This window comes from Hypanus sabinus, chromosome 28 (assembly GCF_030144855.1).
Source record: "Hypanus sabinus isolate sHypSab1 chromosome 28, sHypSab1.hap1, whole genome shotgun sequence".
NCBI classification, from domain to species: domain Eukaryota; kingdom Metazoa; phylum Chordata; class Chondrichthyes; order Myliobatiformes; family Dasyatidae; genus Hypanus; species Hypanus sabinus.
In genome coordinates this window covers 36,583,017-36,597,888 of record NC_082733.1, presented here as the reverse complement: position 1 = coordinate 36,597,888, position 14,872 = coordinate 36,583,017, and the positions used below count along the sequence as shown (strand labels likewise).

Genomic DNA, 14,872 nt, shown 5'->3' with positions numbered 1-14,872 from the left:
CCACATACACACACACACACACACAAACAGACTAATCACAGGACACATAAAGATGAACAATGTAGATCAACAACATTTCATTTGAAGTTGCCCTGATGTTGCCTAGCTGGGTAATGAAATGTCTGCAAGCTAACGAGCCAGCTCGGCGAGCCACTCAACAACAACATCCCATAAAACTCTTTATTCCTTTCCATGGGTGCTGCCTGACCTGCTGGTTCCTTCTGGCATTTCGTGTGTGCAACTCAAAGAGCAGGGGAGATTCGTGTTCTGAGTCAATCCGCCTGCATATCCCTTAAAGTAGGTCATTTATTTATTATTTTTTGTTTGCAGTTTGTCTTCTATTGCACATTGGTTGCTTCTCAATTGTCTGTGTGTAGTTTTTCATTGACTCTATTGTACTCCTTTGTCCAAACCTGTGAACGCCCGCAGGAAAATGAATATCAAAATAGTACTTGGTGTCAATAACATTCTTGGATAATAAATTTACTTCAAACTTTGATGTACTAAATCTCCATCCTGGTGAATGGTCATGGAGCCTCAAACACAAAAATTGTGCTTGGGGGGGGGGGGGGGGGGGTGGTGCGTGCACAGTAGCGTAGTAGTTAGCACAATGCTTTACAGAACTAGCGACCTGAGTTCCATTCCCGCCATTGCCTGCAAGGAGTTCGTACGTTCTCCCTGTAATTGTATGGGTTTCCTCAGGGTGCTCCGGTTTCCTCCCACAGTCCAAAGATGTACTGGTTGGTAGGTTAATCGGGTATTGTAAATTGTCCTGTGACTAGGCTGGGGTTAAGTCGGGGTCTGCTAGGCAGCACAGCTGGATGGTCCAGAAAGTCTATTTCACACTGCATGCCAAAAAAATGAAATAAATAAATTTTATGGGTGCTGAAAATCCAGAGCAAAATACAAAATACTGGAGGAACCGATGAAGCACCTCAGCCCAAAACGTTCCTCACTGTAGATGCTGCCTGACAGACTGAGCTGCCCCAGCATTTTGTGCGTTGCTGTAGTGTAGACCCATAGTTGGTGTTCGAAAGTTTCAGGGCCAAGTGGTGAAGTTCAAAAAGGTAGAAATAAACACAGGGTGGACACAAGCCTCAGGAGGCAGATTTTGTGCTTTGCCTGTGGCAGATACCAAGGAGTGCTCAAGTCGAACCAGGTCATGTAACTTGGCAGTCAATACCAGTGCAAAGACCGGCTGCCAAGACCAAGAGGCTTGGCACTCAGGCAGTTTCACATAAATGCCAAATTCATGACATCTTCAGAACTTAACTAGATACAAAAGCCTGCATGTGTGTACACCAGGCTAAAGGACGGATCTACCCAATGTCCTCAGGCTCTTGATTGGGCCTACAAAGTCCTGATGAGCTTTGATGAAGTATCTCGACCAGAAATGTCAACTGTTTATTCCCCTCCATAAATTATGACCAACATGCTGACTTCTTAGAGTATTGTGTGTGCATTACTCTAGATATCCAGCATCTGCAGAACCTCATGTTCTTAAGCAGGCCTCCGGAATGAAAAGATGGATTCCGTCCTCACAATCCATTTCATTATGATCTTACGATTGTACTGTGGCCTGCAATTAACAGGCTCCTGGATCAGCTGTGACAGGCTTCGTGGCTGTGAACTCACTTTCATGAACCAGTTCTGAATGTTCGTTGCTCACTTCTATTGCCTGAGTGATTGTTTTCCCTCTCTGCTTGGTATTTGAAGGTCTTTTTAATGGGTTCTATTGGGTTTCTTTGTTTTTTGGCTGCCTGTAAGGATACAAATCTCAAGGTTGTATATAGTGTACTTGCTTTCTTAATAAATACAATTTGAACTTTGCAGCTCATTACTTACTGACGCTGTACCTTATCGATAGCTTTTACACTTTATTCTAGATTGTTATCAAGTCCTACTGAAGGGTTTCGGCCTGAAACATCAATTCTACTTTTTTTCCCCAAAAATGCGGCCTGACCTGCTGAGTTCCTCCAGAATTTTGTGTGTGAGTGAGGTGTGAGTGTGAGAGAGAGAGTGTGAGAGAGAGAGAGTGTGTGTGTGTGTGTGTGTGTGTGTGTGTGTGTGTGTGTGTGTGTGTGTGTGTGTGTGTGTGTGTGTGTGTGTGTGTGTGTGTGTGTGTGTGTGTGTGTGTGTGTGTGTTGTTGCTGTCATTGTCTTACTTTATTTTAGCTCAATGCAGTGTAATGATTTGATCTACAACCAGTGGCCACTTCATAAACATTTGTGGTCTTCTGCTGCTGTAGCCCATCCATTTCAAGGTTCGACAGATTCTGCATTCAGGGAAGCCCCTCTGCACATCGCTGTTGTAACATGGGATTATTTGAGTTATTGTCACCTGCCTGAGAGATTGAACAGGTCTGGCCTTTCTTCTCTAAACTCCCTCATTAGCAAAGCTTTGTCACCCACAGAACCGCCACTCACTGGATGAATTCTTTGTTTGTCGCACCATCCTCTGTAAACTCTAGAGACTGCTGTGCATGAAAATCCCAGGAGATCAGCAGTTTCTGAGATACTCAAGCCACCCCATCTAGCACCAACAACATTCCATGGTCAAAGTGACTGAGATCATGCTTTTTTCCCCATTCTGATGTTTGGTCTGAACAACTGCTAAACCTCTTGACTGTGTCTGCATGTATTTATGCACTGAGTTGCTGCCACATAATTGGCTGATTAGATATTAGCTTTAACAAGCACGTGCACTCTGTGTATAGATAAAACATTCTTGGTGCTGGAGAATCCATGGAACCAACATACCTTTGAGAAACTTCATCACCTCAATTTTAAGTGCTCAGCCCTTTGTCCGGGAAACACACACAGTTGTCAGCACCCCCAGTACAGCAAACATCATCAGATCTTTCACCAGTCAAACCCTGTCAGAATTCTAGTATTCCTTTCAGTCCTCACTGTCATCCTTACTCTAGTTCAGTCCTGTGACATCAAAGTTTAGTCTTCACATAGAGTTAATCACTCTGCGAATAATTTTTTTTAATTAATCAGAATCAGGTTCAATATCACTGGCATATGTCATGAAATTTGTTAACTTTCTGGCAGTACAGTACATGATATTCGAGAAAAAGAAAACTGAATTACAGTAAGAATATGTTAAACATTTAAATTAAATTAGTAGTACAAAAAATAGGAATTAAAAAAATGTAATGTGGAAGTGTTCATGGGTTCAATGTCTATTCGGAAATCAGATGGCAGAGGGGAAGAAACTGTCCCTGAATCTCTGAGTGTGTGCCTTCAGGCTTCTGTACCTCCTTCTTGATGGTAACAATGAGATGAGGGCATGGCCTGGGTGATGGGGGTCCTCAATGATGGATACTGCCTTTTTGAGGCATCGCTCCTTGAAGATGTCTTGGACACCACGGAGGCTAGTTTCCATGATGGAGCTGACTAATTTTACAACTCTCTGCAGCTTACTTCAATCCTGTGCAGTAGTCCGTCCTTGTCAGTCTAGAGCATTTACAGACATTTGCACACAATAAGGCAAGAACACGACTCCAGTGAAGGTCAATAGACAATAGGTGCAGAAGTAGACCATTCGGCCCTTCGAGCCTGCACCGCCATTTTGAGATCATGGCTGATCAACTACTATCAATACCCGGTTCCTGCCTTGTCCCCATATCCCTTGATTCCCCTATCCATAAGATACCTATCTAGCTCCTTCTTGAACGCATCCAGAGAAATGGCCTCCACTACCTTCCAAGGCAGTGCATTCCAGACCCCCACAACTCTCTGGGAGAAGAAGTTTTTCCTTAACTCTGTCCTAAATGACCTACCCCTTATTCTCAAACCATGCCCTCTGGTACTGGACTCTCCCAGCACCTGAAACATACTTCCTGCCTCTATATTGTCCAATCCCTTAATAATCTTATATGTTTCAATCAGATCCCCTCTCAATCTCCTTAATTCCAGTGTGTACAAGCCCAGTCTCTCTAACCTCTCTGCGTAAGGTCAGAGGAAAGGAAGTAGCTACCAATTAATAAGTTAGTTCAAAAGTACCTACTGTTACTCAGGTCAATATATAGTATACTATTGTCATCGTTGTGTGTGTTATTATTATGTACATGATTAGTTGGGTCTGCACACTAAGTGTGTTTTAAAATGTTGCTGCTGTAACAAAAGAATGCCCCGCTCAGGATCAATAAAGTACTTATTATTCTTGTATATGGTTTCATTTCCTCCTAAAATCAAATATTCTTTGAGATGGTAATTGGCTGAACTTTACACTCACATTCTGCTATTTACTTCTCTGAAAGCAATGACCTTCACTGAAGTGCAATGTCCTTCCACGTGGTGTGAGGTTACCAGAATCAGCCCGGCAATGCCAAACTGCTGTCTCACCCATCCCGGGCCCAACCCAGAAAAACTATATTAATACCAGTGGGAGATTATCCAAGATGTGGGCATCTTTGTTGGCATGGCGTCTTTGGATCGTAGGGTAGGTTAAAATGCTGGCACAGCATTGTGGGCCGAAGGGCCTGCTCTATGCTGTAATGTTTTAGGTTCCCTAACTGTTGTAAAACTAATCAATGGCGGCTGCAATGTTGATGCACTTGTGCACATGACAATGAACTTGACCCTGACATATGGCGGCTTACAAGCAACATAGGGATAGACTTCACCTGTAACAGCTACTTATGTTTTATTTTATTTTATTTCTTATGTTCAAGGGAGTAAAAATCTTTATGTTGCATCTCTTTCGCAATGTACAAGCAATAAAGAAGGGAAATGTGGGAGGATACTGCCCAAACACTAAGATTGAATACATAATTGTTTCGTATACATTGTATGTATACACAGTCAAATAAATCTATATTGATAAATCTAATGTCCTGGTGAAAGAAGCTGTCCCAGAGCCTGTTAGCAATGGCCTTAATGCTGCTATACCATTTTCCAGATGGCAGCAGCTGAAACATTTTGTAGTTGGGGCGGCTGGAGTCCCTGATGATCCTCTGGGCCCTTTTAACACACCGGCTGCCGTAAATGTCCAGAGTAGAGGAAAGTTCACATCCTCAGATACTTCTGTCCATGGGGGAGAACTCAGCCTCCAGCTGATATCCCCACAGCTCAAACATGGGAATACAACTGGTATCCATACTCCGTTCACATTCAACCAGAGGAAAAAAACCATAAGAAAGCTGTAATTCAGAAAAGGAACTAAAAATAGGCATCAAAAACAGAAGTGTTACTCTTTTAACAATCACATCACAACTTTGGCAGGAAGGATTTGGAATTGTATTTAAGCAGGACAACAAAATCTATCACTTTTGACATTAGTTAAGCTGTCCTTCACCAGGCCAAAAAGTTCAAAAATAACCCCTGACATAGGAGGTTGCTCAAGCTTAGATTTATTGAAGTGAAAGTACAAATGAACATCTATTCAGTGAACCAAGACCTGAAAAAAGAACAAGTAACTGCTGACTGTGTCAGGTGCAGATGTTCATATTTTCCCTCGTTAGTCTAGCAAGGGCCAGTACAAGCGTGCAGTTCCTCAGCACAGGCCTCTCCCTCTGCCAGGCCCTATACCCCCTTCATTTCTCTGACCTTGCTACCCTTGAGAATCAATCCCTGACAGCAAGGGTGTCAGGGCAATCAGCACAAAATGTAACAGACACTCATCTGGGAAGCAGCTTACAGAAAATGTGTTAGCATATTATGATAAGAGAACATTAAGTCTATAAAGGCTTGCATGTTACACCAGCATGGATAACTTCACTCACCTCAGCACTGAACTGATTCAACAACCTATGGCCTCACTTCCAAGGATTTGGCAACTCATGTCCTCAGTGTTATTCATCTACTTATTTTTTTAAATTTGCACTTTTGTCTTCTTTTGCATAGAAGACATTCTGTTTATGTTGGAAATCCAGAGTAACACACACAAACAGAAAATGCTGGAGAAACTCAGTAGGTCAAGGAGCATCAGTAGAAATCGATGGTGGCCAATGCTCTGGGCTGAGACCTGATGTCTTCTTTTGCACAAACGGAAGTGATTCTGCAGATGTTGGAAATCCAGAGAAACACACACACACACACACACACACACACACACACAGAGAAAATACTGGAGGAACTCAGCAAGTCAAGCAGCATCAGTAGAAATCGGTAACAGTCGATGTTTCAGGCTGAGACCTGATGAAGGGATTTGACTCTATTTGTTTCAGTTGACCTGCTAAGTTCCTCCACCATTTTATGTGAATTACTCTGTCTTCTTTTGAATATTGGTTGTATGCCAGCCTTTGTTTGTCCATAGATTTTCACTGATTTTTACAGTAAATGAAAATGAATCTCACGGTAGTCTATATGGTACTTGGATAATAAATTTACTTTGAGCTTTGAAATGCCCGAAACCAATTACAAAATTGTTAAATAAAAACACAAAATGCTGGCAGAACTCAGCAGGCCAGACAGCATCTATGTGAAGAGGCAGTGATGACATTTTGGGCCGAAACCCCTCACTCCCGATGAAGGGTTTCAACCCGAAACGTCGTCACTACCTCCTCCCATAGATGCTGTCTGGCCTGCTGAGTTCTGCCAGCATTTTGTGTTTTTATTTAGTTCCAGCAACTGCAGATTCACTCGTGTTGCCTACAAAATTGTTAACTTGAACAACATTCAAAGTCCCTTTCCCAAGAACAACAAAGAAGGTACCTAGACCCAAAGAAAATGATGCATAGATATTTAACAATGTTGGAACTTTAACATTACTGGAGTTGCATCATTACTGATGCAATTAAATCAAGAATGAGTATTGCATACAGTACTGGTCGCAACAGTATAGGAAGGATGGTGAGGCTTTGAAGAGGGTGCAAAACAGGTTTATCATGATACTATCTGGTTTAGAGGGCCTGTGCTATCATGAGAAGCCGGACAAACTTGGGTTTTTTTCTCTGGAGTGGCGGGGGCTGTGGGGCTATCTGTTAGAGGCTTACAAGATTACAAGGGCATAGATAGAGTAGACAAGGAGCATCTTTTTTCACCCCCCTAGAGTTGAAATGTCTAAAACTAGAGGGCATGCATTGAAGGTGAGAGGGGGGTAGGTTCAAACGGGATGTGAGGGGCAAGCTTTTTATTTACTCAGAGTGGTAGATGCCTGGAACGCACTGCCTGGTATGGTGGTAGAGGCAAACACATTTAAAACTGTTAAGAGACATTTAGATTGGCGAATGAATCTGAGGAAGATGGAGGGTAATGGACACTCTGTAGGAAGGAGGGATTAGGTTTTTTTGCGGGGGGGGGGGGGAGGGATTTGATTTACTTTTTAGCTGGTTTGGCACAACACGGTGGGCTGAAGAGCCCGTTCCAGTGCTGTAATGCTCTGTGTTCTACGAAAGTGATATTATGCAGCCAGAAAAGTTAACAGAAAGAAAATGGCATTTGGAGGACCTTTATATTAATGGTTTCAGGAAAGAACTCCTGAAAGGTTCAGATCATTGCCAGTAAATTTGTGGTGTTCAGAAGAGTAGGAGTGCCCTATGGATTTGGTGGAAACTACAGTCATGGGGGTGGGGGTGGTGGAACAATGATTTGAAAAGCTGGACAAGCATTTTAAACTCCTTGCATTATTTAACTGGGTGGAGTCGATGTCAGTAAGTGCAAGGGTAATGAGTGAATGGACAGCAGAGACAATCACGAGTTTACAAAGTAGAATGAGGATAACAGTTAGAATAGTTAAGTGGAGTGTGGACGAGAAACTAGCAGATTGACACAAGCAGAACCAATATCATGTGATGCTCAAGATGGAAATAAAAATAACAACGATCCAACCCATATTTGTAGATTGACTAATTTTAGACGACCACAGATCTGTTGAAAGTTTCATTAATAAGCAGGTTCTGTACTCTTAAGAGTTTCCAAAAGAAAGGCAATGATACGAGACAGCTGCTGTCTCCACTTGTGTGAAACTGTGCCATATAAAGTGTCAACCATGAAGGTCATCAGCTGAGCCTCAACAAGTGTTTCACGATGCTTCCAAAAATACCTCAGCCCTCTTGGGACTCGCAATTCAGAAATGCTCCTCTTCTAGCCACTAAACAATGTGAGAGGTAAATGCATTAACCCGTCAAGTGGCCACAAACACCACGTTGATCTGCACATTAAATATCGCAGAAGCATCTTCGTTTAAACTGACAAGACAGGCTGCGAGAACAAGGGCCTTTGTACAGGCGAGGCCGTGGCAGAGAAAGCAACAGTTGTTGGGAATTCTCATCTGGGATTTCACAGGGGCTGTAGCTGATTTTCAAATGACAGGAAGATTAAGAGAGTGAGGATGTCCCAGGTTATGGGTCAGGAGGAGGAACAAGTTATTGCAGTTGGATTTCAATGTGTATGAAATGGCACAGAGTCCAATGAGAATTGAAAAGTATTCATTTCAAGGATAATTAAAGATGGGCATTAATTGCTGACCTTGCCAGCTGTATCGACATCATATAAATGTCTAAAAAATACACAGGAATGCCAGTGAATTCTGCATAATGGAACAATATTGAAACTTGCAGCATTTAAATCTCCTTTACAGTGCACCTGGAGCTTTTGATGATCTGAGCCTGAACTCACTGGAGTTCAGACGATGATGGGGGGGGGGGGGGGGGCAGTCTCATTGATTGAGTGGACATTTCCTAAAGTAGGGGAGTCTAGGACCTCAGAGCACAGCTTCAGAATAGAGCCATGTTCCCTCAGAAAAGAGATGAGGAGTAATTTCTTTAGCCAGAAGATGGCGAATCTGTGGAAATCATCACCACAGGTGGCTGTGGAGGCCAAGTCACTGGGTATATTTAAAGTAGAGGTTGGTAGGTTCTTGATTAGTCAGGACATCAAAGGTTACAGCAGAGAAAGCAGGAGATAAGAAGGATAATAAATCAACCATGCTAGAATGGCAGAGGAGTCTCACTGGGCCGAAAGGCCTATTTCTACTCTTGTATTGTGGTCTTAATCATCCAATTCCAACAGAAGCCATTTTAAGCACAGCTTCAGTCACAGAGTCCATTTGCACCAGCTACATAAAGCTTGCCAGTCTACGCATACATGTGTCTGTGCCCAAATCAAGATGTCAATGGTTTATGAAAACAGCAATCAAATTCTAACTGCTGGTAAGGCCAAGTCTTTTCAGCTGGTACCTGACTCATGCCAACCAATTAGTATCCAACAGCTGCTTAGATGCGAGCAATGTTTGCCAAACCCAGAATCTCCAACAAATGCTGCCCTGAAAATCTGGTGGTGCCAATTCATCCGCCTCCACTTGCCAACTCTATCCGTTCATAGGGTACAGCTGTCCCTCAGGGTTTAAAATTGCAGCCGACAAAAGAGAAAAATAATCCAAGTCTTTGGTTATGTGTACAACTGACCTTCTAAAACGAGCAGGCAAAATGCAATATTTGGAACTAACTCAGTTAAATCTGATGCCGGGAAACAGTAAAGCAGAAATTGTTTACTAGGAGCATCTGATAATGGTAGCATGGAGGTTAGCCTAAGACTGTTACAGATCCAGCTGTAAGATCAGGGTTCAAATCCTGCTGCTGCCGCTAATGAGATCATGCCACCCCGTGACAGTGTGGATTTTCTCCAGGTGCTCTGGTTTCCGCTGTCATTCCAAAGACGTCTGTTAGGGTTATTAAGTTGTGGGCAGGCTATGTTGGTGTCTGAAGCATGGCAACAATTGCAGGCTGCCCAGAACAATCCTTGCTGATTTCATTTGGCACAAATTACATATTTCACTGTATTTTTGGTATACAGTATGTATGATAAACAAAGCTAATTTTTAATGATGGAGCCTGTGATAAATTCGTGAACTGTGGAGAAAAAAAAAGTGTTCCACTTCAATGAAACAGGCTGGGAAATTTTTCCTTTCGATTCCATGCCTACTGCTCATGAAGCCATTACCTACAATATTAACTCGGGCAGAGAGCCCTGAAATTGCTCATACTTACAACAGTCATAGATATATTTTTCCATTAAATAATATGACAGATGGTTGCTTCAGCAAATCAAGAACAGCTGAACATTTATATAGGTAGTATGAAAATGAAATGAAAAATGCCTCCACGAGGGAGAACAGTCAACAGGATATGTTGATTGAGGCAGGGCTTTTCTTTTTGGAGTGAAGAGGCTTAAAACCCAACTTGTATAGGAGTCACAGATCAAGTGGACAACCAGAAATTTATTACCAGAGCAGAAATACCCAGCAAGATGACAACATCTTGCAGAGAGCTTACAAAACTACTGGATACTCTTCTTCTGAACTGCAATTAATTGCAGCCTGTAATTTCACTCTTAAGAATGTTTCTTTGGGGAACAACCTAGCACTTCTGCGATTTCCTGGGGGAAATCGATGAGGTTCTGTGTCGATTCCCATTGGTGGAACATGAACCCGTGGTTAGCTCCATTAATTTGCACCAATTAAAGGGTTGAGCAAGATTAAAATCATCGAGGATGAGAGTTAAACGAACAGGTGTTCAATGCCGTCTGCCTCTGTTTGACCAATCTCCCTCACCGTCGCTGGCTGGCGGAAGGTGCAGGAATCTTGGGTCCTGCATTCAAGTGGGGCTGTATCCTGCAACCATCGGTCTTCTCAGCGGGCTCACCTCAGCACTGAATGCACTCCGCAATTGTTAACTTGCTTCAGGGAATCTGCAGCTCACGTTTCTTGGAAGTTTTTTGTTTACTTGTTTTATTTTGCTATTTGTGTGATTTGAAAATGGCGCTTCAGAGCTAAACTAATCCTGCAGTCGTGGCCTGCAACCATTAGCACAGCACTGAAACCACCATCAGCACGGTGCTGAGGACTCACTTTCAGAAACTCTGCATTAGATGCTCTTTCTTTATTTTTGATTTATGCGATTTTTGCATCTTGGGTATTCAATGGTCTTGTGCGGGGTTTTGCTTTGAATGGGTTCTGTTATGTTTCTTGGCTTGGTGGCTGCCTGCAAGAAAATGAATCTCGAAGTTGTATGCGGTATACATACATCAATAATAAATGTACTTTGAATGGCTAACACGAAGGGTATCATTCTAAGGAAATTGGAGGAAAGTAGAGAGAAGATATCAAAGGTAAGCTTTGCCTTTACACAAAGGTGCATGGAAGGTTTTGCCAGGAATGGTGGTAGAGGCAGGTATATTAGGGACATTTAAAAAATTTATGTGGGCACATGGATGATACAAAAAAAAATGGAGGGCTATGTAGGAAGGAAGGATTAAATGGTTAAAAGATCAGGACAATATTGTGAGTCGAATGGCCAGTATCGTGCTGCACTGTTTTATGAATGCACCAGTTATGGTGGGAAGCTCATTCATCATTTTACTGGAAATTAATCACAGGCCATTGATGCCCAGCTTCTTTTTCCTATCCAGCCCTCTTGAACCCGTTTAGTTAGGAACCTCGCTTATGCATGAACAAGGAAGCACTGATCCCAAACACAAGGGATTCTGCAGATGCAGGAAATCCAAAATAATGCACACAGAAATAATTGGAGGAACTCAGCAGCTCAGGCAACATTTATGGAAAAGAATTAAAAGTTCATGTTTTGGACCAAGACCCTTCTGGACCTAATGAAGTGTCTCAGCTGAAAACATTGATTCTTTATTCCTTTCCATAGATGCTGCATTTGTCCAGCATTTTGTAGGCATTGACTCTAAAATGTTGTTGAAGTGATGGTCAGGAGCAGAACTCAAGCCAATTTTTTTTATTATTATAAAAACATTCGCTGCATTCTATCATTTTAGAATTAGGGGAATATTGCTTTTCAGATGAGATACAAAACCAAAAGTATGATTGGTCCAGCAGATCAACACAAGAGATCTGTTATTAAACACCACCTATATATTCACTGACAACACCACTATCCAGGACAATGTAGGCTGTTTGGTGGACCCCCAGTTAGCATAAACTATCTTCCTATACTCTATTTTTGCACCATAACTTCAATGCTTGTCTACAAAAAGCACTGAGTATCTGACAGATATCTATGGCATTGGTGTTTCTGGTGTGGCCTCCCCCACATTGGTGAGACCTGGTGAAGATGGGGAGACTGCTTCATCAAGCACCTTTGCTCCATCCACCACAGAAGGTGGGATTTCCTAGTGACCTCGTCATTCCAACTTGATTTCTCAATCCCAGAAACCTCTATTGCCATGATGAGGCCACTTTCAGGTTGGAGGAACAACACATCATATCCTGTCAGGAATGACATTGTCCTGGATAGTGGTGTTGTCAGTGAATATATAGGTGGTGTTTAATAACAGATCTCTTGTGTTGATCTGCTGGACCAATCATACTTTTGGTTTTGTATCTCATCTGAAAAGCAATATTCCCCTAATTCTAAAATGATAGAATGCAGGGAATGTTTTTATAATAATAAAAAAAAAATTGGCTTGAGTTCTGCTTGAGTTCCTGACACCTCAACCCGATGTCACGAACATTGATTTCTCCAACTCCACCCCCCTTCGCCTTTTTTCCATCCGCAATTCAGGTTCCCCTGAATTTGAATCTGAATTGACTTTATTTCGTACATCCTTCACATACGTGAGGAGTAAAAATCTTCATGTTCCATCTCCATCTAAATGTGCAATCATAGCAATTTATAATAATTTATAATAAATAAACAGTCAATGTAATAGAGCACACTCAAATCAGTGCGGGTTCATTAGTCTGATGACTTGGTGGAAGAAGCTGTCCCGGAGCCTGTTGGTCCTGGCTTTTATGCTGCGGTATCACTTCCCGGATGGTAGCAGCTGGAATAGATTGTGATTGGGATGCTTGCGTCCCCAATGATCCTATGAGCCCTTTTTATACACCTGTTCTTGTAAATGTCCTGAATCATGGGAAGTTCACAACTACAGATGTGCTGGGCTGTCCACAGCACTCTCTGTAGACTCCTGCGATCTAGGGAGGTACAGTTCCCATACCAGGCAGTGATGCAGCCAGTCAGGATGCTCTCAATTGTGCCCCTGTAGGAAGTGCTTAGGATTTGGGGGCCCATACCAAACTCCCTCAACCGTTTGAGGTGACGTGGATGCCAAGGAACTTAAAGCTGTTTACCCTCTCAACCCCAGATCCACTGATCTCACCCCCTCTCCTCAGTTGTCCATTACCACCTTCTGGTGCCCCTCCTTATTCCCCTTAACCCATGGTCCACTCTCTTCTCCCATCAGATTCCTCCTTCTGCAGCTCTTTATTGTTTCCACCCATCATCTCCCAGCTTCATTCTTCACTTCCCCCCCCCCCCCCCCCCGTCCATCACCTTCCCCCAACCTGGTTTCATCGATCATCTGCCAGCTTGCACTCTTCCCCCATCCCCACTGGCTTATTATGGCCTCTGACCCCATCCTTTCCAGTCCCGATGAAGGGTCTCAGGCTAAAATGTTGACTTGTTTGTTTCCCTCCAGCGATGCTGCCTGACCTGCTGAACTCCTCCAGCACTATCAGTGTGTGTTGGTCTAAATTCTAAGCTGTTTCAACAGTGCCTCAACCAGCAAGGGAAAGGGCAGCAGACACATGGGGCCCCCCACCATTTTTTGTCCCCCGTCCCAGTTGCTCACCATTCCCACTTGGAAACATCTTGCACCTGGATCCAGATCTTGAAACTCACTACTCAACAGTACTGAGAAAGTATCTTCTCAGTGCAATAAAATGGTTCATCACTCTCAAAAACAATGCAGTATGGATAGTGCATTTTGCTCTCAACCCAAAACAACAGTAAATGTCAAGCAGTACTTTATTGCTTTTGGCTTTGGGGATGTTAATTCTGGTGAATTAACCTAATACAAGCCTACATATTGCATCTATCTGCGATCAAAGCTTAAGTTTTCAAAAGTGCTTTGGTCTCCACTTGCATATCTTGCCGTCACAGGGGATCCTACATTGAAGAATGAGGGGAGAATTATCTCAGAAATCTTGTCTTCAGAGCTACATGAATTGTTTTAAAAATTACTCAAAATCATCAGTGATAACCTGATACATGATCAGCACAGATTAAATTAAGAACTGCAGACAAAGTCTGTAACAATCCTATTTAAAGCAAGCAGAATATCTGGAAATTAAATTTAATACTGGGCACTATTTCACTGTTGTTGTACCTTTCCACGCCTTGTGGCTCAACGGGCAGCAACCTTACCATTTCTTTAGCTCTATCTATTTTTTTAAAACTAGGCTGAGTTGCTGGCTTGATGTTCAACCAAGCAGGAATGGAAAGCGTACCATGAGCCGGCCAGATTCAAAACTGGGACCACTCGCCTCGCAACCCAGTGCTGATGCCATAACACCACCGACTGGCAGGGCACCATCCTAATCCTCACTACGTAGGGTGCATAAAAATGACCAAGTAAACCACAGGGATAAAATATTTGAATTTCACACTTTTTATTGCTGAAAAATTCTATACTTCAAGATTGCACTCCTGCATGCAAAGAACAATTTCTATTGCCATTTCTGAAAATCAAGTTCAAGTTTATTGTCATTCAACCATATATAAATGTATACAGCTAAACGAAATACAGTAAATCCAGACACACATATAGCTGCAACCCAGCACATACAGTCCAAAATAATATCAGTCCATGCCAGTCAGGGACTTGGGCTGAAGACTGGCAGGTTGATAAACTGTGAGGTGCACTTTTATGAAAGACATGAATGAAAAAATAATACTGGCATTATTACAATAAAACAAGCAAGAATTCATCAGATGGTATAACTTTAGAAGGGAGGAGGTCGTAGAAAGAGTATTGAGCCATCTCAAGTGCATTAATACCAAAGGATTAGGACCAAGTTTACATTGTGCCTATGTTAATGGAGATTATTCATTTGCCACATCAACGTCAATAATGTGGTATCACAGTGCTCCAGGTTCCACAGATCTTCATTTCAAGT

General features: G+C 42.5%; 1 protein-coding gene across 9 annotated transcripts in view; it reads right to left on the bottom strand.

Annotated features, from left to right (window-relative positions):
• Positions 1–14,872, bottom strand: part of LOC132382584 (A-kinase anchor protein 13-like) — a 548,542-nt gene that overhangs the window by 381,561 nt on the left and 152,109 nt on the right. The window lies entirely within an intron of this gene.